This window comes from Lissotriton helveticus, chromosome 9 (assembly GCF_964261635.1).
Source record: "Lissotriton helveticus chromosome 9, aLisHel1.1, whole genome shotgun sequence".
Classification (NCBI taxonomy): Eukaryota; Metazoa; Chordata; class Amphibia; order Caudata; family Salamandridae; genus Lissotriton; species Lissotriton helveticus.
The window spans coordinates 868,471,354-868,493,698 of record NC_136070.1 but is presented as its reverse complement, the minus strand read 5'-3'; the positions used below and the strand labels follow the sequence as shown (position 1 = coordinate 868,493,698).

General features: G+C 41.7%; 1 protein-coding gene across 1 annotated transcript in view; it reads right to left on the bottom strand.

The window, feature by feature from the left end:
• Positions 1–22,345, bottom strand: part of LOC144781932 (leucine-rich repeat and fibronectin type III domain-containing protein 1-like protein) — a 568,434-nt gene that overhangs the window by 252,804 nt on the left and 293,285 nt on the right. Inside the window, exon 2 of the mRNA XM_078661018.1 lies at positions 2,400–2,469. The gene's annotated coding sequence lies outside the window, so the exon portion shown is untranslated. The remainder of the gene's footprint in view (positions 1–2,399; positions 2,470–22,345) is intronic.

Sequence of the window (22,345 nt, the reverse complement as noted above, 5' to 3'; positions counted from 1 at the left end):
ACCACAAAACAAATTAGAGGTTACATTACTTGCAAACAAGTCTTGAGTACAGGTAAATAGCTGTGAGAGTGCCTTGTGCATCAACATAGACTTTTACTTCCCAACTATATCAGGTCTTTGCAGAAAAAGTCACTGTGTCTGTATCAACCAAACACAAGAGAGAAGACTGTGGGTGTTAAAGGATGATACTGAATTGCCCTACTTTGAATTAAAACAGTGAACCCAGATTCAGGTTCAATTGTAAGTAGAAAGGGTGCTTGGTTTTATAGTTCTGGTCCCCAGTAGCTAAGAAACTACATTTCACAATGGGAAGGGTCACAAGGTGGGAGGTCTCTAGAACCATGACAGTCAGGAACGTACACGGCAATGCATTGAACTATTCTGTAAAAGATTATTGGGCCGGTGTGGGTCTTGGCCTTCTGTGCAGGGTCACCCCTATGATTTTGCCTCTACCCCTTCTGTTTTCTAAATTTCATTTTTGTTGTCATTAGGACTCTGGCAGCTGTGTTGCCCTGATGAACTTTACCTTCTCAGGAACTTTTGTATGAAATTTCTTCCGAGTCCGAAAGTAATGTGAGACAGGGCCCAATCCACTTCATGTATTTGAATCACTCTCCATCACGTTCAGCCATAACTTTTAACTTTGTCCCGGTCTTTCACAACTAGATGTCTGTGGTTGTGGCTTTATTCTTTCAGGTGCTAGTTTTCACTAAAAACTTTACAAATCCATAACTTAAGTTGTACTGATTAGGCATTCATTTATTGTGTTGTCATTTTATTTAGTAAATTTTACTCTAAGTGAAGCCTGCATGTTTTTGGGCTAAGCTAAGAGAGGGTTAATCATAGTTTACTTTAGTGCAGACTTCTCCAACAAGTATCTCATGAGCTATCAGTATCTCTCCAGCTACCTGTAAGCAGCACTCATGTCTTCAGCCCAGTGAACTAAATTTGAAGCTCTTGCTTGGTTGAATTAATATATGTATACCAAAACTGAAAAAAATGTTTTTTGAGATGAAAATGTGGGTGTTTTCAGAAATCACAAGTTGATGTTTAGGAAAAACGGCTGAATTTCCAAAATATATTTAAAGCTGGTATTTGAGTGAAAAAAATCAGTGTTGGGGAGACTTATTACTCACATTATTAAGTAGATGGTAGGGACAGTGCTGCTATGACTGTCATGTGTTACACGTGTAGTGGGATTCCGCATTACCAAAGCATGTTTACATCACTGTTGGGAACCATACCTGATGCAATGAGGTAATTACAGCTGGTAATCTTGCATATGGAGGCCACTAATGTAATCTTGTCTTATGTGGTTACTATTATATCTGTAATAATATTAGTAGCTCTGGAGGATCTTCATTGAACCTTAGTAGCTCTTGTTACAGAAAAGGTTTGAGACCCCTGATTTAGTGACTTATGTGGTTCACCCTGACAAGGTTTGTGTTTGTTGCTTTAGAAGGGTCTTCTCCCCACTGATGGTCATTAGAGATTAGGCAACATAGGGTTCAGATGGTTAATGGCAAGTTTCATCAACTAAAGAGATCAAGTGTATGTTGATGAACTTGAGTAATATAATAGTCAGGTAGTACAATCTCTGCATATTCCTTACCTTTGTGCTGTGTGAGTCCTATATAATCCATGGAGCATCATGGTCATGTCTAGGGGTTTTCTAGATAGGAACACACTGATTACTAACACATTCTATGCCTTGGGGGTTCTTTAGATACTGCCAGATGTGGTACATCCAACAGGGTTCTTTGTCAGTGGAGCCTCATCGGGCGCAAACTCTTGAATGAGTTAGTTGGCCAAAGGACTGTCAGCCCGCAGAGTTGGTGGTAGCCCAGCCATATATAAGGTTGGTGATGGACACTTGATTTCCCTGCTTTGCAATGGCAGAACCAGGGAGAGAAAACAATCACTGATCATGTATGTGAAACCTCCCTCCACATCAGGGCAATTGATTTTTTTGTATTTCACAAAAAAACTCCAGCTTTAGGAGATGGTGAGATACAAAAAGATCAGTAAGAGTGAGCACCATAGATGGGGGGAGGTTAGGGCCTCTGTCAACCTGGTGCCTTGGTGGATCATCCGTCAGGATGTAAATTACCCTCTTGGTCCTTTAATGCAAATTGAGAGAAAAGGACATCACTTTAAAGTTAGCAGTTATGTGCTCTTTGGGTGAAATTTTTCCATTATGTGTTATGCCAAGCTCTCCGGGATGTGGGCTGATGGGCTGTGTACAACCCTGAGAATGTATGGTACCTTGTATTGAGGTGGTGATGATGGTTGATTTACCCCGGTGTTTTGTCAATAACTCTGCAATAAAAACAATAAAAAAAAAGAAAAAAATGTGTTATGCCAAGCTTATAAAAAGAGAATGTAGCCCCATCACTTACCAATGTTATACTGCATCTGGTACCTCACTTCTGCAACGTATCAGTCATTTTTCCATTTCCATGTATTCTTCTGCAGGTGAAGAAAAAAAATCACTATTAGTGATACTATTCAAGGGCAGATTTTACAGCAACAAGTCTGATCATGGCTTCAATGGCATATGACGTCATTTACATTTTCAGAAACTTTAACTACTAAACTATGATCATAATGATAACTGATCCTGTGTATAGTGTTATATCACCAAAGTCACAAATATTGTATTGCATTGTAATTGCATTTACATAACGCTTACTACCCTTGACAAGGCATCAAAGCTCTTTTTCGGCGAGTAGCACACTACTCCAAGACCCATTAAGCATTAGTAGTAAACAAATATGGTTGACTGTGGCATAATGGAGATTAACCAGACATCTCATCAGAAAGGCAAGTTATAACACATCTTCCCATCAGCAGGATCTTCCCTGCCAGGCCAGCTCATAACGCTATTGTCGGACAGCTTGTCACTTTATTGCCAGCTACGAGGCCACTTCCTTCTGATCAACAGGTCACTCCTCTTCTGATCACCAGGTCATTGCCCTTCTGATCAACAGAACATTCTGCTTTCCCTGAATGAGCAACATAATTTCTCCTCAAATGATCAGTCTCCCCCAGGCAGGCCTGAAGGTGGCAGGGAAGTGGGGCTGTATAGAATGTACACATGAAAGGAATGAAGGGAAGCAAACGTTAAGCAAATCAGTGCTGGTCCTGCCCAGAATGCTTTAAGTCCAGAGGCTATATTAGAAGATTTGTCAAGGGGTCGTTTGAAACCTTTTCTTGCAAGATAAGTGCTAATATTATTGATGACCTAGGCAAAGTGACATTTTGCTGTCCCTACCTTTCATTACGGCCATATTACACCATTTTGGGGCAATGCGTCACTCCCTAGCTGGTAATAACCTAGTAACCAGATTCAGATTACTGAGAATGATAGTGGGCTCAGTTGTAAAATGGAATAAGTGGTCTGTCAATGCCCATTTAAAATTTTGTGTTGATGAAGTTGCTATGTTCTAGAGTGCACCTCCATTTTGGGTTAGGGTAAACGTAGGTTATCACATTGGGAACCATTCCAGTGAGGAAAATCGAGATCAACTGAGATTTGAACGGCCAAAGTAAATCATAGAGTCTTGTCTTGTCTTGTCTGAAAAAGACATTTGAGGATTGGTTGATGTAAACTGACTTGCAGCAGACTTATGAAAAAGCCTTTGAGGCAGAAATGTGTGTACAGCAGACATTTGGGGTGGGTTTGCTAGTCCACAGTGATGAATGAGGTCAGTGGCCATTTCCTGTTAAATATACTGCATTAAATTACAAACTGCGTTCTGTTTCTTTTTCTTTTTCTGTGATCCACAGATGCAGTAGCGGCCGGTGGTGGCAGTGCTGCGGGGTGGTGAGGCGGGGCGGGGTGGGGTTGGTGCAGGGTGGGGGTAGTAAACTATGGGATACGGCCCAACTGAGGTAAGTAAACAAATAAATGAATAAAAAGAATTTAGTTGCGTGCGCTGCATCGCATTTGGCAATGCAGCGCACGCAATGAAATTAATTTTATTTATTTATTTGTTTACTTACCTCTGTTTGGTCGTATGCCGTAGTATACTACCCCCACCCTGCTCCACCCCTGCCCCACCCCACCACCCCGCAGCACTCTCAAGACCGGCCACTACTGCACAGATGATGCATATCCCTTGGACATGCACCTGTGGTAAGACCATTTGTGAAGTAGTAATCCACTGGCAAAACTGTGAAGATGCAAAGAGAATAGTGCCTATGGACAAAATCAGAAACTGGCCTATATGTTATGTACCAAAGTCCAGTCCACGTGGGTAAAGTGGTTCCAATAAGGATTCCTCCACTTACATTTGATATATATAGGCTGGAGTAGCAAGGTAAACTCAGAGAACGTTTGTGGGGAAGTTATGTACCACAGCACAGTGAAACAACTACGTGCCATATTTACAGTGAAAGTGACTCAGTGCATGCCGCAAGCCATTTGGCTGTGCCGCACTGAGTCACATTCAAAGCACAGGGATGCAACGTATTTACAACAATATGTCACGTCCCTGTGCTTTCCCCTGTGCTGGTGCTTTCCCCTGTGCTGGTGCACAATCAGCTGCCATGGTGCAAGGATGCCTGCATCGTGGGGAGATTGTTTTTGTGCAGGATGGGACACCTACCTACACAAAAACAATCAATTGAGGTGATTTTTTCATTCCATGTGTGCTGTAGAATGCAGCACGTAGTGAAAGAGGAAACAAACAATGTTAACATTTCTCCTCGTTGTGAGGAAATGCATCAGAATACATGGTTGTTGTGTGGGAACACCCATGTCACGCCCCTTACACGTAAAGTGTTGCGTAAGAGGGGGCAATATTTACAAGCACATGTAAAGCCACGCAGGGTGGCTTTACATGTCCTTTTAAATATCGGGCTGCAAGTTGTGCCGCTGGTGCGTCATGCAAAGTAATGTACCGGTGGTGCAAGGGGCTTGTAAATAAGCCCCTAGTAATTAAGAAAGGAGAATCTTAAAAGTTCACCACAAGCCTATGTTGAGAAGATAAAAATGTATAAGAGAAATTGTTAGTGACCCCAAATAATGACAGAAAGTGTGGAAACATTTGTAAAAACAAATAAGGGCATAATGAGTTTAGAAAATGGGCAAGTCGGAACAAAGATAAAAAACAGCAATCTGTAAGGTTTCCAGCGGTAATGGGAGTAAAACGTTGGACTTACAATGTTTTCAGTTCATATGACAACCCATTGAATTAAGCTATCAGAAGGTGCCTCAAGAAGTGACATTGAAATAAGATGCAGGTAACTTGATGCACAACTGAGGTTTCATTATATTGCAGTGGCGCCAGCTATTAACAAAGGGGGACGACGTGGGGACAGAGCGCATGGGGGCATGTTAATAATAATAAATACAAAAACGTACTTGACACCACAGTCCGCTTCCTGTGTTGCGTTGCTCCTGTTGGCCGCTTTCTGGTTCCCAGCAACCCCTGGGACAGACTCCTAACCAATCCCTGTGCTGAATAGCAGCACAAGGATTGCCCTGAGCGGGCAGGACAGATGCCCTTCTCAGGTCATGGAGTCTGTGGGGCTTCTCCAGCCAGGCTGGCCCTTTGCGAGCCGATTTTCTTTTCATGAATCTGGCCGAATGCCTTTTATTTATGTGTTTTCAAAAGGAACATGTATATAAAAGGCATTGTTGTTTTTAATGCCAATAGCTCACACTCTCGTAAATGTGGGACCACTATAATGGTGGCCACGCTCCTTTTGTTAGACGCGGCTCCTGTATTTAGGTTACAGTGAGCAGCGTCTAAACAAAGGGGCGTGGCCACCATTATAGTGATAGCGCATATGGTGATTTCACCCAAAGTTTATTAAAGAAAAAGTAATTTCAAAAGCTTTGTAGCGCGGTCGTTAAAGTGAAAGCGGCCCACGCTGGTAATGAAATAATTAAATAGGTGCAGCCGCTAAAGTGCATGCGGACCGCGCTGTATAGTAAATAATTAAATAAGCACAACCACTATAAAACAGACTGCGCTGCAATTTGAATAAAATATGTTACAATTTAAAACCAAGTGGGCAGGTGCTCCGATGCCGTGGGTGGAATAGGGGAAGAGCATTAAAGAACATAGTGCCCACCAACTTATAAAGCGTACCGTGTAACAACCGAAGTAAAAGGGTCAGCCTCATGGGAGGTTACAAGTGAAGACAAGGCAGTACTAAGGAGGGACTAACAAGCCGATTACCGAATCAGAAGCCAGAATTTATGAAGGGCAATTACATAAGCCAATGACAAATACGGACCGAGAGTGGGCGGGGTTTCAAGAGCATACTCCTATAGAGCATGCCTCGCAAAACGAGCAGCGCATGCACGCTGAACCTAAAAATGCAAATTATCAATAAAATATACTTATATTTAATGGAACAAAATCAGTGGTTCAACATTTAAAAAAACGACAGCAAACATTAATCAATACAAACAATTCTGGTCTGTGCAAAGATCAGCATGGCCCCCTATGCTCGTGGGGCCCCTGGGCAACTGCCCAGCGTGCCCATGCGTTAAGACGGCACTGTGTTAAACCTGGTGTTATAGATCTACAAAGCGGAAACCCTCTGTGATGGACAGCTTAAATTTGGAGAATGACAGCTACATACTTTTGGGGAGCAGATAGTGTTTCAGAGAACCACTGCATGCTCCCCAAATGTCCTCTCCATGCCGGCCATTTAATTTTTCTGAATTCAGCTCAACTCCCTTTAAGAAACATGGACTGCACTTAGAAAGCAAATTGCATTTTACGATTTTTACAAGGATGGAGGTCTATTGTCCCTTGCAAGCCTCCATTCCTCCATTCCTGCAGCCACAGATATCTCTAGAATTAGTAAATCAGAATCCTGCCAGGTTAAGATTAATGAGGCGACTCCTCCTGAAAGGGCATTTTGCACTGTGATGGTGCAGTACCTCTTCCTGAGCTCAAAAGGAATGTGGGTCGCAAAGCAGATGGTATACAAAAAAAATCACACCACTGATTGGCGACCACACCTTAGATCTTCGGGCCACTAATTGCCAGTTTTACTCTTAACATTTCAATTATTTTGCTAACAATATGTCACTAAAGTGATAATGCTTTTTTTTATTTGCTGGTCCTTAACGGCTACTTTGCCTTCACTCTTCTGTCTTACTGGGCTAGCATCACCTTTTATTTTAGGACTAAGAGGGCTTTTTGCAAGCCCCATGCGCTGCTAGTATGTCACCTTTAGTAAAAGTGAAGCAGCAGCGGCGCAAGGGGCTTGTAAATAAGCCCCTAGGTGTCATCTTTTTTTTTTTTGCAAATGGCTATGGCTATGGCTTCTCTGTATTTTGAGATTGCCTCTTTTTCTTTTCTTATATGCTTAAGTACAGGGCTGGCTTTAGCGCTGCTGGCGCCGGTGGGACAATGCTGTTGACACCCCCATTGATCACCTTCTCCACAGATTCCCTCACTACCACCCTGCAACTGTGCCCCTCGTCTTTCTATAGCCCCTCTCCCACAAGCATTGCTTTGGTTATATAGTACTACTCAGTGTAGGGTTCCCGAGTCCTTTACATCACACACACATTGTAAAGAGACATTGGATCATAGGTGTGTAAATCAGTGAATAGGAAATATTACAAACGATAAAGAGGACTGCATGGTGCAGGTGTCACATGTCATCCATACTGATAGGCAGTATAGTTTAAGAGTGCTTTGTCTGCAGCCAGACAAACTCAGGATTTAAAGAGTAACACCATAGTTGGGTTGTCTTTACTAATAAGAATTAACTTCTACCCACATTTACTCTTTCTAGCAACATTAAGATAATGAAGGACTCAGGAAAAATCATAATGCTCTAACCTATACCTTGCAGTTTGTATGCAGTTTGTTGAAGACAGTAAATAGCTCACAGTGCTACGTTAGGATTGAAACTTTTAAAGTGCAAGTAAAAAAATATCTCTCCGACAAAAGCAGTAACCCTCTGACCTACCTACATTACATGCACTTTTTTGATCTGCCTGCTATGCGTTCTTTGCAGCAGGGACATTAACCCTCTTCACTATATTATGATGAGTCAAAACGTCAATTAAACAAAACTTCGATCTCTCTCCAGCAGGCACATTAATCACCAGGGTTATCTCTGCATTTTTATTGTTGCCTTAAGTTGCTGAAGGTAAGGAAGCAGGGGGCTTTTAACGCCTTAACCGCAGAGGTTTTTCCGCCGCGATGCGGGCGTTCTATTAAGTGGGCGAGGCTGCGTCGGCCGTTGGCAGCACACAAGGGGTTAAATCGTATAATCCATTTGAAAACCCAGCGCTCCTCTTGGGTCAGCGCCATGCGCTGTGGCACCACCTGCACTGCCCTAAAGCCGCCCCTGCTTAAGTATAGACATAATAGGTGCTTGTTTCTTTAACAATGCGTACGATCTGGTAGCTCTAACTTTGACAGCTCCAGAGTTAGTTTCCTCTCACTACTAGAAATGTAGGCTGATTCAGAAAATCTAGGCACTTGCACCCCGAGTTGTGCTTCTCCTGTTCTTGTTGATATTACACCCAGAAAAGGAACTCACTGCATCTTCAAAAACTTGATCTTGTCACCTCATGTAGAACAGCCCCACTATAAAATCACCGGTGAGTTGTTTTCTCCTTTCTCCCATTTTGACTTTGTTAATAAGTGACTCGTTAGGGTGTTTTCCCAGGGTTAGCAATTAAAAGTGGAGTTATGTTTATCGCACATGGTAATTATCAGGTGCAATAAAGATCGTACCCATTAAAAAAATGCTGGCAGCTCAAACCTGCCAGAATTTAACAAGAGGAAAATGCCTGGTAGTTACAAGTACAATAGGATGTTGCTATGCTATGCAACAAATTCCACTTTATTCCAGTACTTAGGGGCATATTACCAACAAGTAGCGATAATTATTGCTAAATAGGCTTAGCGACGATTTTTTTATCGCTTCCTATCGCTTGATATGTAAGCGGAGAAAACATGCTATTAGCAACATTTTTCTCCATTGTGCTAAAATATCCAGCGATAGCGGCGAAATGCGTGAATATCGCTGAGAATACACCGATATTCATGCATTAGCGACGAAATGCTCTTAGCCGTGTTATCCACCTCCAATTGGATAACATGGCTAAGAACTGGTCTGAGCAGGCGTTGGTTTTTGGCGATAGCGGGAATATTTCCATCGCTACGCCTGCCTTGCTAATAGGCGATAGCGACGTTAGCGACTGCTTTCAGTCGCTAACAGGTTGGGTACGCCCACTTTGCATGTCTTTGGCGATAAATATCGCTAACATGCAAAGCGGGCCCCAAACCGCTCGCTATCGCCTAAAAGCTGTCGCTAACATCAGTTAGCGACAGCTTGCTAATAGAGCAATGGAATTATCGCCACTTAGCGGCCGAAAACGGCCGAAAACGGCCACTAAACTGGCAATAATTGCCTATCGCCACCCTTGGTAATATGCCCCTTAGTTTGAGACAGTGGTTTCGGTGCTCAGCACCAGCACTTAATTATCAACACAGCACTTCTGACAGTCTGCCACATGGTGATACTGCTCTTCTAATTTAGAGCTGAGCAGTACAACGGTTGCTTATGTACAAAATATACACAAAAAATATATTAATATCCACCTCCACTATCATTTCTTCACCTTTGGGGGCCTGGAATAATCTGAACTGTCGCACTTGGAGGAAAGTGAGATGTTTAGTAGTGTTTTAGAACTGTCATTGGCAGCGATGACATGGGCAATGGGTGGTACAACCTGCAGTGGCCTCCTGGTCAGCGCCAAAACACTTATTATTTTACAAATTAAGCACTGTTTTATTCTCTAAAAACCCAGAGTAGGCGATAGTTATTGCATCTGATACAATAAATTCTGAACGCATCAATGTTCGATTTTTATTGGATACTGTAATTATCAGCCTACTCGTAATCAGGCGATATGCATCTGCTAATTTTATTATTTTAATTTGCTATACCATTTGTGCATTGTTTAACCGCTTCCATGCCCATGACGGAGCCGCTCCGTCATGAACATCGGTTGAGCTGTGCTCATGACGGAACGGTTCCGTCATGGCCTGCTCGGCGCGCCTGCGCGGCGCGAATTCTGCGCCTGTGCTGGACGTTCCATTGAGCGGGTGGGGCCATGACGGAACCCCTCCGTCATGAGCACAGCTCAACCTCGGCTCGTGACGGAGCGGCTCCGTCACAAGCATGCGAGCACCGCTCGGCCCCCCGCCCTCCTAGCGCTGCGGCGGAATTGCCGCCGCAGCAAAGGGGTTAAAGACCCCCCCCACCACTTTCAATTAGACATAAATTATCAAAGGTTGACCTGGATGACGACCATTGTTTGTCCTTGGGTGTTTTTTTCTGTCAATGTGAGACCTCTATCTTGACTGTTTCCAAGCTTGTTTACTGCTGCAGGTTGGAGCATGGTGGGATTTTTTTTATCTTAACAACCTTCTTCTTCCAGGTTTCCCCTCTGTGTTAGTTTTGCATGTTCCACGGGGAGGGTGGCTAGGTAAGTGAGGGAGGGAGTGGCATTCTGTGGTGTGGTACGATTGGGGAGTGGGGCTGGCGAATAAGATCCGACATGATCCTGGAACCAGCCATCTCTTTTCTTTTCTTGTACAGTCTTTTTTCAAAGACAGGTTTTTTCCAGTTGTGCAAATATTAAAGGTCAGCTACCACTGAATGGAGACAGTGTCTACTAACGAGAAGCAGGACCCGTGAGAGACAGTCCAAGCCCTTCAGATACTCCAGTAACCACGCGGGGCTTCCATCATTGTCAGACTGTACACTTCTGCCTTCACAAAGCAGCAATTGTAGAGAAGAGCGCATTTAGAGTTACATATTAGATCTATTTCAAAGTATTTTGATTCAGGCAAACAAACATTCAAAGGGTGTCCTTAAAGCAACAGTACCCCCTGATTTATTGACCAATTGACTTACCCCAACTACTTTCAGTCTGCCTTACATCTTTTACTGGATCCTCTTCTCACTGTGGAGAGTTGCATGCGCTTAATCTCATCAGATGCATGATGGCTGAATGTGGTTGCTCAAGATGCCGAAGTTTTGTCCCTCTAGAAAGCTATCAGAGGAATGTATCTGGTGTCCCCAGCAGTTGATTTTTTGACCATAAGGTGAACCAATGTGCTTTTCAGTTAAACATGTTTAAAAAGCTTGCATTTCTATAGACTGCAAGTATGAGGTAAAGAATAGAATGTGAGAAAAAGGTGCTTTTCAAATAAATAATAGTCCTGCATGCATTCCAAATTGTTTCTTCACAGGTGGAAGAATACAGCCAAATAGCCAACAGCATAATGGTGAGACTAATATACGCCAATTTGCTGATCCAATATGTTATTGACACTGCTTTAAGCCAATGATCGAAGGGGATTCAGCCAAGCAAGCTAGTGGTTCGGAGAGGGACCAGGGCCCACCATCTGAGTATCAAACATAAGAGGTTAGTTTTACAAGAGCTAACAAGCACGGGCAAAGCTGAAATGTCTGGTCTTGCATTTTCACTTATAAGCCAGGCGCATTGGCCTTACCAAAGACATGGTGGCTTTGCATTTGAGCAGGAGCCCAGCAGCAGGAGCAGTGGAGCTGTGTGGCATGGTAAAACGTATCAGGGGCCCAGCCGCTGAATATTCTTACTAGGGACATCAAACTTGTCAGTAGTAGTGGCAGCTCCTCCGCTAAGATGGAGGAGCAGCACCCCACTTCTCTTAGAGCAGGGGAAAAAGGAAAATATATTGATAATAACGTTATTATCATTTGATTTTTATTATGGGCTACAGGGCCATGTTAGGGCGGGGTTGGGATCACAGGGAGGAGGAGGAGTGGTTGGTGCACCATAAGTGTGTATGACAGTTTGGCCTGCTGCCTTGAGCCGGCCAATAATTCATGCACACTTACAATTTTTCCACCAGGCTGTAATGCACAACCTGGTGGAGAACAGTCCCAGGGCTCCAGGGCACTGTCTGAGTGGTCATACAGTCCACTCAGACCAATCAGACCAATCACAATGCTGCTCTCATTCTGGTGACAATGGCGTCGTGATTGGCTTAGGCGAGCCTCTGTGACGCCAGGAGCCAGTAAGAACAGAGGATAGAGGGCAAACTATGGGCGTAATCAAGTAAGTGATTTTGTAAAAATGTTTTATCCTTCTCCCACTCCCGTTTCGTAGCAGCTGCCGTGGGTCGGTGGCTCGCCTCCTGAATGTACTTGTTAGAGGCACCGGAGTGCCAGTCCTCTGATGGAAATTGTTAAAGGAATGGCTCTTTGGTGTCCCTAGCCGGAGGGGGGCCCTAGAAATTCACTGTTTTGCTGTTAAATGAAACAATGTACCCTGAAAATATTTTGAGGTTGCAGTAGATGTTGTTAGATATTAGGAGTTCAACTGCAACCTTTCTGTGAAAAACACATGAAGTAACATTTGCCATTAGATCTCCGGAGAAGGGCAAGGCACTAAATGATTTCTGAATCCCAGTTCTAGAATGCCTTTGCGTCGGGTTTGCATTGCTATTTTTAAGTAGACCTGGCACAAAGTCTACTTGTGGGGTTTACAATAAAATGCAAACAGTGATTTGTGTTTGATTTTAGCTCCTAAGTATCTCGAGGCAATGCAGTGTACTGCCTTGCATTACATTCTGTCAAGGGTGTATTCCAAGGGGGGGTACATGGGCTTTCCCATACAACTACTTATGAGTTTTAATACACATATCCAAATATAAAAGTTAAAAAGGATAAAAAATGCATGAATTAGATTGTAATTCTTGCATTGTTGATCCTTTTTAACTTTTATATTTGTATCTGTATGTGCTTTTATGACTTGCATAGTCAAATAAAGCTTCTTTGGTGATGATGAATTGTTTAACCTTGCAAGAAATAAATTAGATCTGGCTAAGCCTAAATATAGAAAAATATTGGAAGATGGTCAAGAGTGACGTGATTAAATCTACATTTACAAGCTCACTTGGGCCCCCTACCTCCCAACTATGATCTTACCCAGCCAAGAATTATATTTGATCACATGATATCCTCGTAAAAGAGAGACTTGTATATATACTGTTCCCTTAGGGAATCTTACATTTGAGATCCTTGACATCGAGTTGAGGCAAGATTAAATCTGGGGATAGTTACTGTTCTCCTGTATTGGTTGATGATGAGATGCATTTCATTGTGAATTCTCATTTTTCACCAATCTAACTGTCTTAGTTTAATGATCCATGTTCATGTGAGAACATAGAAAGTTACATTTTATATTGACATTCCCATATTTAAAGATTGGGTTAGGAGATAGTGTATATTTTTAAAAAGTGGTGTGATAAAAGAAAAGTTTTCTTAAAAGAGCAACTGAATATTTTATTGAGGAAGATATATGGATTTTGAATATTGAGATGAGATTGATATTTCAAAATAAGAAATAAAATATTGTAGTGGGCTAATCCCATGCGTGAAGGAGGTACAGGTAAATGCTGTAGACGTGGCCAGGAAAAAGTAGATGAAGTTTATTAAGTTCTTAAGTATATGTACAGTAAGCCCCACCAGGAGCAGCCTCCTAGCTTCTCAGCCCATCTTCAACTGACAACACTCATACACCAGGCACCCAAGAATTCCACTCACACTAACATTCTAACCGGAACAGTCACACTGGCTGAGCAGCTAGGTACAGAGAACATAATGAGATGACCTGAGGATATTACATTAGCCTATCCCTTTTATACTGAAAAATAAAAAGAACTAAACTAAAAAGAAAACAACTATACACAATAATGAGCCATAGATAAAAACAGTCCATAAACCCAGAAGAAGAAATACATTGTGTGAGGGAAAACAGAAACACTAAGGAGGAAAGAAGGATGAAAGGATAGAAAAACACACTAACACCATCCTCCTCCCATAATAGTGAACAAAGAAAAATGTAAGAAGACCAAGTAAAAACTCACATAAAACAAGTGAGCATAAAACACATGACAAAGAAAAGGGTAAACTTAACCCAGACTAGAATACAATGGGTGGAACAACACCCAAGGAAGTACTTCTCACGTGAGAAGACTGCGGCGAAAACTCAATACGCCACCCCTTATGTCAGGGACACAATGGGACTAAAACCCAAGTGAAAAAAAAACGATGTTTGGGACTGAGACCCAAATGTGCAGATTAAATCACATGGGACTAAGACCCAAGGGCACGTGCAGCATGGGAAAACAAATGCAGCACAAATGACTGCCCACACACATAACAACGTACAAAGGAGTGAAGGGACTGGCACCCAACACCAAAAATAACAAAGGTGGGACTAAAACCCACTTTAAACTAATAGCTGGGAGAACACTGAAACCCCTCCCAAATGTAAGTAACTGTGAACGTGGGGTTGTGGGACTAAAAACCCACTCGCATCCCTAGACAGGGATAAAATATCTGAAGAATATGTGAACGAGGGGTTATGGGACTAAAAACCCACTCCCATCCCTAGACAGGGATAACATATCTGAAACAAGGAGAAATGGGACTAAAACCCACTCCTATCCCTTAGGCAGGGATAAAATATCTGAAATGTTGGGTCATGGGACTAAAACCCACTCCCATCCCTAGACAGGGATAGAATATATCTAAACCAACTCAACATATAAGACATTAAAAAAACACAATACTTTATTTTTTTAGAATGTGTGTAACCATAAGCTTTTTCTATGTACTGAAAGCTAAAAACATACATATAATTTGCTAAAAGTGAGTTCTTAAACACTAAAATATGCTATGTAAGTATAACATTCCCCAAACTAATAAAAATGTCCCTAGATGGCAGCATAGCACAGAACAGTGAATACAGAAATAAAACCAAGATCTCACGAATCGGAACGATCCCACGCTGCACTCGTGAAAAGAAAAGTAGCTTCCAATGTCCCTCAAAAAAAAAAAAAAAATAGACACCAATGTTTTTTTGTTTTTTTTAAAGTCACCTGTGCTCTTGTTAAGTGCCGGTGAGCGGTTTCTCACCCGTGATCGTCACACAAAGTTCCATGTGGCTGTTCCCGCATAGCGTCCCATAAAGCCGGTGAAGGGTGACTCAAGATGTGCTGTGGCATCCAGCACATCAAACAACTATAAAGCGAAGTACAATGTCCTCCGTGTGGTGAAAGGCTTGCTCTCGCAAGACAAATATCGTAGACTCGCAGGGGAACAAAGTTCAACTGCAGGAATGTTGAGCATGAAAGGAGGGCGTATCCACGTCCCTTGTCGAAATGCTGCAGTCTAGGTGATGGTGATTTCAATTAAGTTTGTTGCAATGCCGCAAGCAAAAAAAAACGTGATTGGCCGTCTTGAACTTCACCAAGAACCTTTATGTGCTATTTCCAAGCACAAGATGGCGGCACGTTTCTAACGAAGGGGCGGGTGGCTCTCGGCGCGTTGCTGTATGGGGGTGTCACTAGGCAGCTGACTAGAACAACTGGAGAAGGACGTCATCCAGCAACAAGGAGGGAAAGACGTCACCAAGGATACGGCTTTCCTCCGAGAGGCACTAAAGAATCGGTGAGGAACGCGTGCATGTTTTTTTTTTTATTTAAACTATGAGCAGCGGTTGCTGGTAACTACTTGAGCATTTAAACAACCAAAGTCAATTGGCCCCCACTCACCAGATATCAATCGCCCAGTCTTGAATCCTCGTCATCCCTTACACTATGTGGGTTTGATGTACATCCTTTCTTTTGAATGTGTGCTTTGGGTGTTAGTCCACTTACATGTTTTAATATCATGTTGCAGTTTGTGTGTGTAAGTCGCCCTGCGCTTTTAGCTCTGACTTCACCTTTTTCTACCATTCACCAAACGGCTATGCATCGCCACGGAGAACAATTCGGGTGAGGTGTGAGGCGTACAGAAGCCTCAACTCACATATAGTGCTCTGTACACACTGGTACAGCCCCAGCGTTGTCCGACATCCATTGAGATAGCCGTTAAGACCCGAAGTGACCTACAGGTCCTCCTTTTTACGGGAATTCCCCACGTAACCCTAAAGAGAGCATACTTCCAGGTCCCACAAACCTGTATTCCTGCAGCAATCCCATCCTCGTCGCCATAAATGTAGTGGGCAAATCCCATGCGTGAAGGAGGTACAGGTAGACGCTGTAGACGTGGCCAGGTAAAAGTAGATGAAGTTTATTAAGTTCTTAAGTAGATGTACAATAAGCCCCACCAGCTGCTCAGCCCATCTTCAACTGACAACACTCATACACCCCTCACCCAAGAATTCCACTCACACTAACATTCTAACCGGAACACTCACACTGGCTGAGCAGCTAGGTACAGAGAACATAATGACATGACCTGAGGATATTACAAATATCTTACTATATTATGTATTCATTAAAGAATTATACTTGATTGTCTTTGAAGAATGCTTTATTATCTGAAATAAATTTATTTGATTTGATGAAACTGCGTAGAAACTAAGTAACACAAAGGGTAGTTTTTTGTGTGCAATGCATGTGTAAGAAAAAGAACTGAATGTGACAAAAGTGACAAAACGTTGGGATGGCTGAGTGTACCTTTCAGATAAAAATAGTCTCTACGGCATTCCACTTTCTAGTTGGCAGGAAGATATATCCAAACAGACACCAATGAGACTAAAACACTCCTTTGACCTCATTCACAATGATTGACAATAGATGAAGCTAAAGGATGAAGCGGGCAATCCAAAAGATCTATTCACATGTTCCGAACAAAAGAGGTTGGCTTTGTCAGATCTAGAAAGGGGTCTAAATATGAACATCTTTATTTGCCCATAGGTAAGTATCTCTCCACCCAAGTAAGCGTTAAATAGCAAGGAAGTAGTGTATGAGGCAATAACTTTCTTTTGGCTCATTTAACTAGAATCAAATGCATGCATCAGTAGCTAATTTGATTTGAAACAACATGACTAACAAAGATAAATTGTCTTTAGAATGTTTGGAATGATTGGGCCGCCTTTGGTAAATTGGTCCAACCAGCAAGGCCTTCCTCATGGAAAAAGCATGTGATATGTGTGAGGAGACACTATGACCCTCATCCTACTAAACCCCTCAGCACCATTTGACACGGTTTTCCACTCCGTCCTCATCTAACAGCTACACAACATTGAAATCCAAGGACAGACATTCAGGTGGATCTGCTCTTTCCTGACTGGAAGAACCCAGTCAGTCATCCTGAAATCGTACACCTCAGATGCTTGCAACCTCCTACGCTGTGTTTCTCAAATGTACTCCCTGAGACTAACTCTCTCCAACGTATACATGATCCCTCTAGCCAGTATTATCTACTCTTACAGCATCAACGTCCTCTCTCATGCCGATGAAAACCCAACTCATTCTCTCCCTCACAGACCAGTACCCCGATCAAGTTCAATGCCTGCATGGCTGAAATCATGAACTGGATGAAGTCCAGCTGTCTAAAGCTGAACACCAACAAGAGAGAAATCATGATCTTTTGGGAGAAGCACTGCATGGTGAGACCCCATCTTGTGTCCAACAGAGCTAGGACCAACACCTCCCTCACTACGCATGCCTTGAACCTCAGATAATCATCAACAGCAAACTCAACATGACTGCCCAAGTCAACATCACCATCGCCTCATGCTTCCATATCCTGAATATTCGGAGGAAGATTGTCAAACGACTCCCAAACAGTACCCGGAACACCATTTTTGTCACCAGAAAGTGTATACTACAGGAACACCTTCTTGCTGGGACCATCAAAAAACTCAACAAAAGACTTCAGACCATTCAGAACTCTGCAGCCAGAATCAATTTTAACCTTCTGTCCTGCACTCAAATTGCACCACAACTGAAGCAGATCCAGTAGCTCCCATACACAAATTAGCATAATTCAAACTCCTCACCCAGACTTTCAAGGCACTACATAACCCTAACCTAGCATACCTCAACAGTTGCATCTGCTTTCACAAACCTTTCAAACACCTTCCCTTGTCTTGACTCCTACTTGCACACATCCCACACATATGGAAAACCAGATCTGGTGGTCGAGTCTTCTCCTACATCGCTCCCAAAGTGTGGAATGACCTGCCACTACACATAAGAGGCTCCTTCTCCTCCTCACTTTTTGAATTTTGCAAGAAGCTGAAGACCTGGATCCTTGAGAAGTCATATCGGGTCCTAGGTTTGTCTATACTCTCACCTGCTTAGCACCAGGATATCCTCCCAGAGCTCTATCAATTTGCATACTAACTATACTATACCATACCATAACATAATAACATTGCTTGGTACCATGGGGCCAGTACCGATCCTGTGGTACCGAAAAGGCTAACGTAAGAAAAAGCTCTCTTGGCCAATCAGAGGCCCTTATTTTTAGGTTTGGTATTAGCCAAGATCTTAAGCTTTTACTAAATTTATATATATAATATGTTTGCTTAAAGGAGTTTCCAGACACTTCTCTACGTCCATTGGTCTGTTGCTGTGTCATTCACATTTTGCTTCACATTGTCATTCACATTTTACATTATACAACATGGGGCAATGGGTCAGCCTACTTCAACCACTGGTTAACTGCACTTTGAGTGACTGCCTTTTGCTCTCTCACAATAAGCACTTCACAGACAAGGTTGTACCGTTCAGTGGCAATGTCTTTGTTTTGACTTTATAATGACTTTAGTGTTACCTTTATGTTTAGAGTCTAAGGTGAAAGCAGAACGCTCTACACCATATGTGAGCACAGGCCACATTCCAAGCTTTACCAATAGCTGCCTCTTGCCAATAGCTGCCTCTTGCCAATGCTGTTTTCCTTTGTTTATCTGACTTCTGCTATTTCACAGTATAAAAGATTGCATTCATTTGAAACTGTTCTGTATTAAGTTGTCCTCTTCACCTTTCTGTATTATGTTGTCCACATAACCTGAAAGCTTTAATATTATATATGTGAATTCAAAAGTGGACAATTCTTCGGAACACATTTATTTTGAGTTCAATTTCGCCAATGGTTCTTTATTAAACTTTTGCACAGGAAGAAAACCAGCCTTTGTGTGTTTAATTTGCAGCACTTACAACACTTTTAAAAATATATATTTCCTTCTTTCTTGTTTTTCCGCTTTCTTTCTTTTTTCTCTTTCCTTTATTCTTTCTTTCATTCCATTTTTCTTTTTCCCTTGCGTTTCTACCTATTTTCCTGCTTTCTTTCCATATTTCCTTCCTTGTTTCTTTCTTTCCTTATTTCTGTCTTTCATTTATTATTTCTTGTTTTCTTTTCTTATTTCTTATTCCATTATTTTACTTTTTCTTACTTTCTTTACTTCTTTCTTGCTTTCTTTCCATCATTCCTGTCTACTTTCTTTCCATCTTTTTCCTTTTTTCATTTATTCTTTCCTTCTTTATTTCCACATTTTTCTTTCTTTCCTTTGTTGATTCTTTGTCTTTCTATCCTTGTTTCTGTCATTTTTTCTTTCCTTCTTTCTTGCTTTCCTTTATTTTTTCTTTCTTTACTTCTTCCTTTCCTTCCTTGTTTCTTTCCTTAATCCTCCTTCGTATCTTACCTTTTTTCCTGCTTTCTATCCTTATTTCCTTCTTACTGTCCTTCTCTCTTTCTTTCCTTTCTTTCTCGTTCCCTTTTGAAAGGCGAGAAGATGGCAGCCAATCACAGAATAATTGCCTTTTTAGGTCTGTGTTAGCCAAGACCTTTTGTTTTTACTAAAATACACATGGAGCACCTCGACCCACAAAGTAAGTCCCTTCAGTGCCAGAGAGTGCTGTGGTAATGTATGCTTTTTTTAGACTAAAAACACTGTTTCCCTTAATCAATTTCATTTTTGGAATTGAGAGATGCCCAGCAGATTCGCAAACAATAACGTTTTGCAAAAACCATGAGAAAACAAAGCAAGAATTGCCAAAATTCTGACTGACAACACCAGACCTCTTTGCTTTTCTAAGGCTCATATACATTTGCAGGACTGCTGGACTCCCGGGAGACCCACTGTCCTAATATCACTATATTAACCTCTTCATGACCACCCACAGCAAATGAATTTGTCGAAAACAGCTGAAAGGATTTACATCAAATAATGAAAAGCACACTTTCTGACTTAAGTTCGAACTTTTTGCTAAATGTAGTGTAATTCCTCTCAGTTATTTTTTCTGAATCACTTCCCAAAATGTTCTATTGTAATTAACACAGGAAAACAGCGCTTTGGGATTGCCCCCTCCCTCCCATCCCCTTTTCTTCCTTGGACACTGACAGATCACACCACTGTGCACACCCACACCCACTCATATTTATATATGTTCAGTAATGTCACTCCTGATTTAAAATGTATAAAAAACTAACCTGCTATGTCGTAACTCTTAAAGTAGGTAATCCGATGTAATGGGGTACACTCCAAAAACTCTTTGCTAAGCAAGTTTTGGGCGTGTGCAAAACATCTTTAAAAGGCTGAAGAAAACATTGTTTTGCAAAATTGAGGATTTATCTCAAAAACATCATGATGCAGGCCTTTGTTCCATAAACCCCTGTTCGAAATTACTGCAGTACAAACGTTACACATGAATAGCTTATAAAAAAACCCTGACCTTTCCCGCAACCTGCCTAATTCCCGTCAGGCATTTATCTGGCATTCTAAAACCATTCGTCTCCTTAAGCCCTGCCTCTCCTCTCTCTCATTTCGATGTAAATAATGAAATGTCCAGAAATCAACTAGCAACAGATTGCTGGCCAACATTTTAATTCCCTCGGTGTGTCGTTTGCAAATATTAATTCATGGGATTAACCATCAGCTTGCTTTATGAATCCAGCTTCCCATCTCACTGACATCATTAATCCATTATAATTTAATTAAGGCTTGTTAAGATAAAAACCAGAGAAGTAAAAAAAACATTCTTTTACTGCACTGTGTGATTACGCTGATTAATAACAACCATAAATTAATGTTTCTCATTTGGTGAGCTATTTTTACTCTTCATTGTACAAAAGATTCCCAAAAGGGAACGTTATTGGATTGCGAATGTTTAAGGCCTGTTATTGAAATAGGAGTAGCTCATCCAGTCCAGGTTACTTCTTTACATTCAGAGGGCTGATAGTCCTGATGGAAAATGTGAACCAGCAGGACTTCTAATCCCAGAATGCACAGCAAACACCTGGATTGCTTGAGCTACTCAGGCATGGACCATTAACACTTTAGAGCTATGAAATATTACGATTTCTACATTAAAATACATTGGCCCATATTTACAAATGTTTCACACAGCATGCTGTGGAACTGTGTGGGAGAGGGAGAGACAAGAACACTATCATATCTATAGATTTATGGCACTCTCCTCCCCTATCCCTAGTGCTGCTGCATAATTAGGCTGCCAAGCACCACGCACACCCCTTTGCCCCATAGAGCAAGGGTGTGTGTGCGTGAGTCTATCATAGGTTTTGTAAAATTCTATGCTTAGACGAACTTTAAAATGTTTCCCACCGTGCATTTGTGCTTCACAGTACAACACACATGCAATGTGGGAAGCGTTAAGAGACATAAAATAATTTCTCCATTTTGATGCCTGCTTCAACACGGAATCATTTTTCGGTGCAAATCGTTGTCTACTAAGATTGGGTTCTACGTCAAAAAGCAAGAGTGGTTGCATGGGAAAGGCCATGTACCACCCATGTAATGCCCCCCTTGTCGCTAAGTATCGCAAAGCAGTGCTTACCACTGCTTTGTCTTACTTTTAGACAGCTTTCCAGCAAAATCATATTTTTTACTCAAAAGTAAATAACAAAAAAGATTTTGCACCGGCTTGCATAATTTTGTGATGCAAACGCAGTGTAAAATGTTTGTAATTCTGGGCTATTGTCTGCTTTCTCCTGGAAGCTCAAAAGAATAATCAGCAAGGACTAACAGCTTTAGCAGTCAATGCCAGGTTAGAATCTGTGGTTATGGAGAGATCCATTCTATTGTCCTTCTATTGTCCTTCAGAGGATGCTAAAATGAGGACCACTGGCTTGGAAAATGTAAAGTGTTCTGTTTAAGGTTACCTGTTTTCTGCTTCTAACCGATGTTTACACCTAAACGGTCAGAAATCGATATGATTCTAGGTTGTATCTATTCTAAATTTCGAAAAAAGAAAAAATGTATCTTAAGCTGACTAATTCTAAAGTTCTGAATGTGTAGTTAAGGCTGGGCACACCTTGTATTCAAATTGGTTAAGCTCAATTAAACTTATTTTTGTTGTGCGTGCTGCATGGGTTAGCACGATGTCCCTTCGGATTGAGAGAGCTGATAAAGGAGGAGCCATTGTCGTTATGGATCAGAAGTTCTATGATAATAGTTTAAAAGAGCACATTTGTGATACAGAAATCTATCTTAAATTGGACAAAGATCCCATCGATGACTTGAAGAAAACCCTTAATC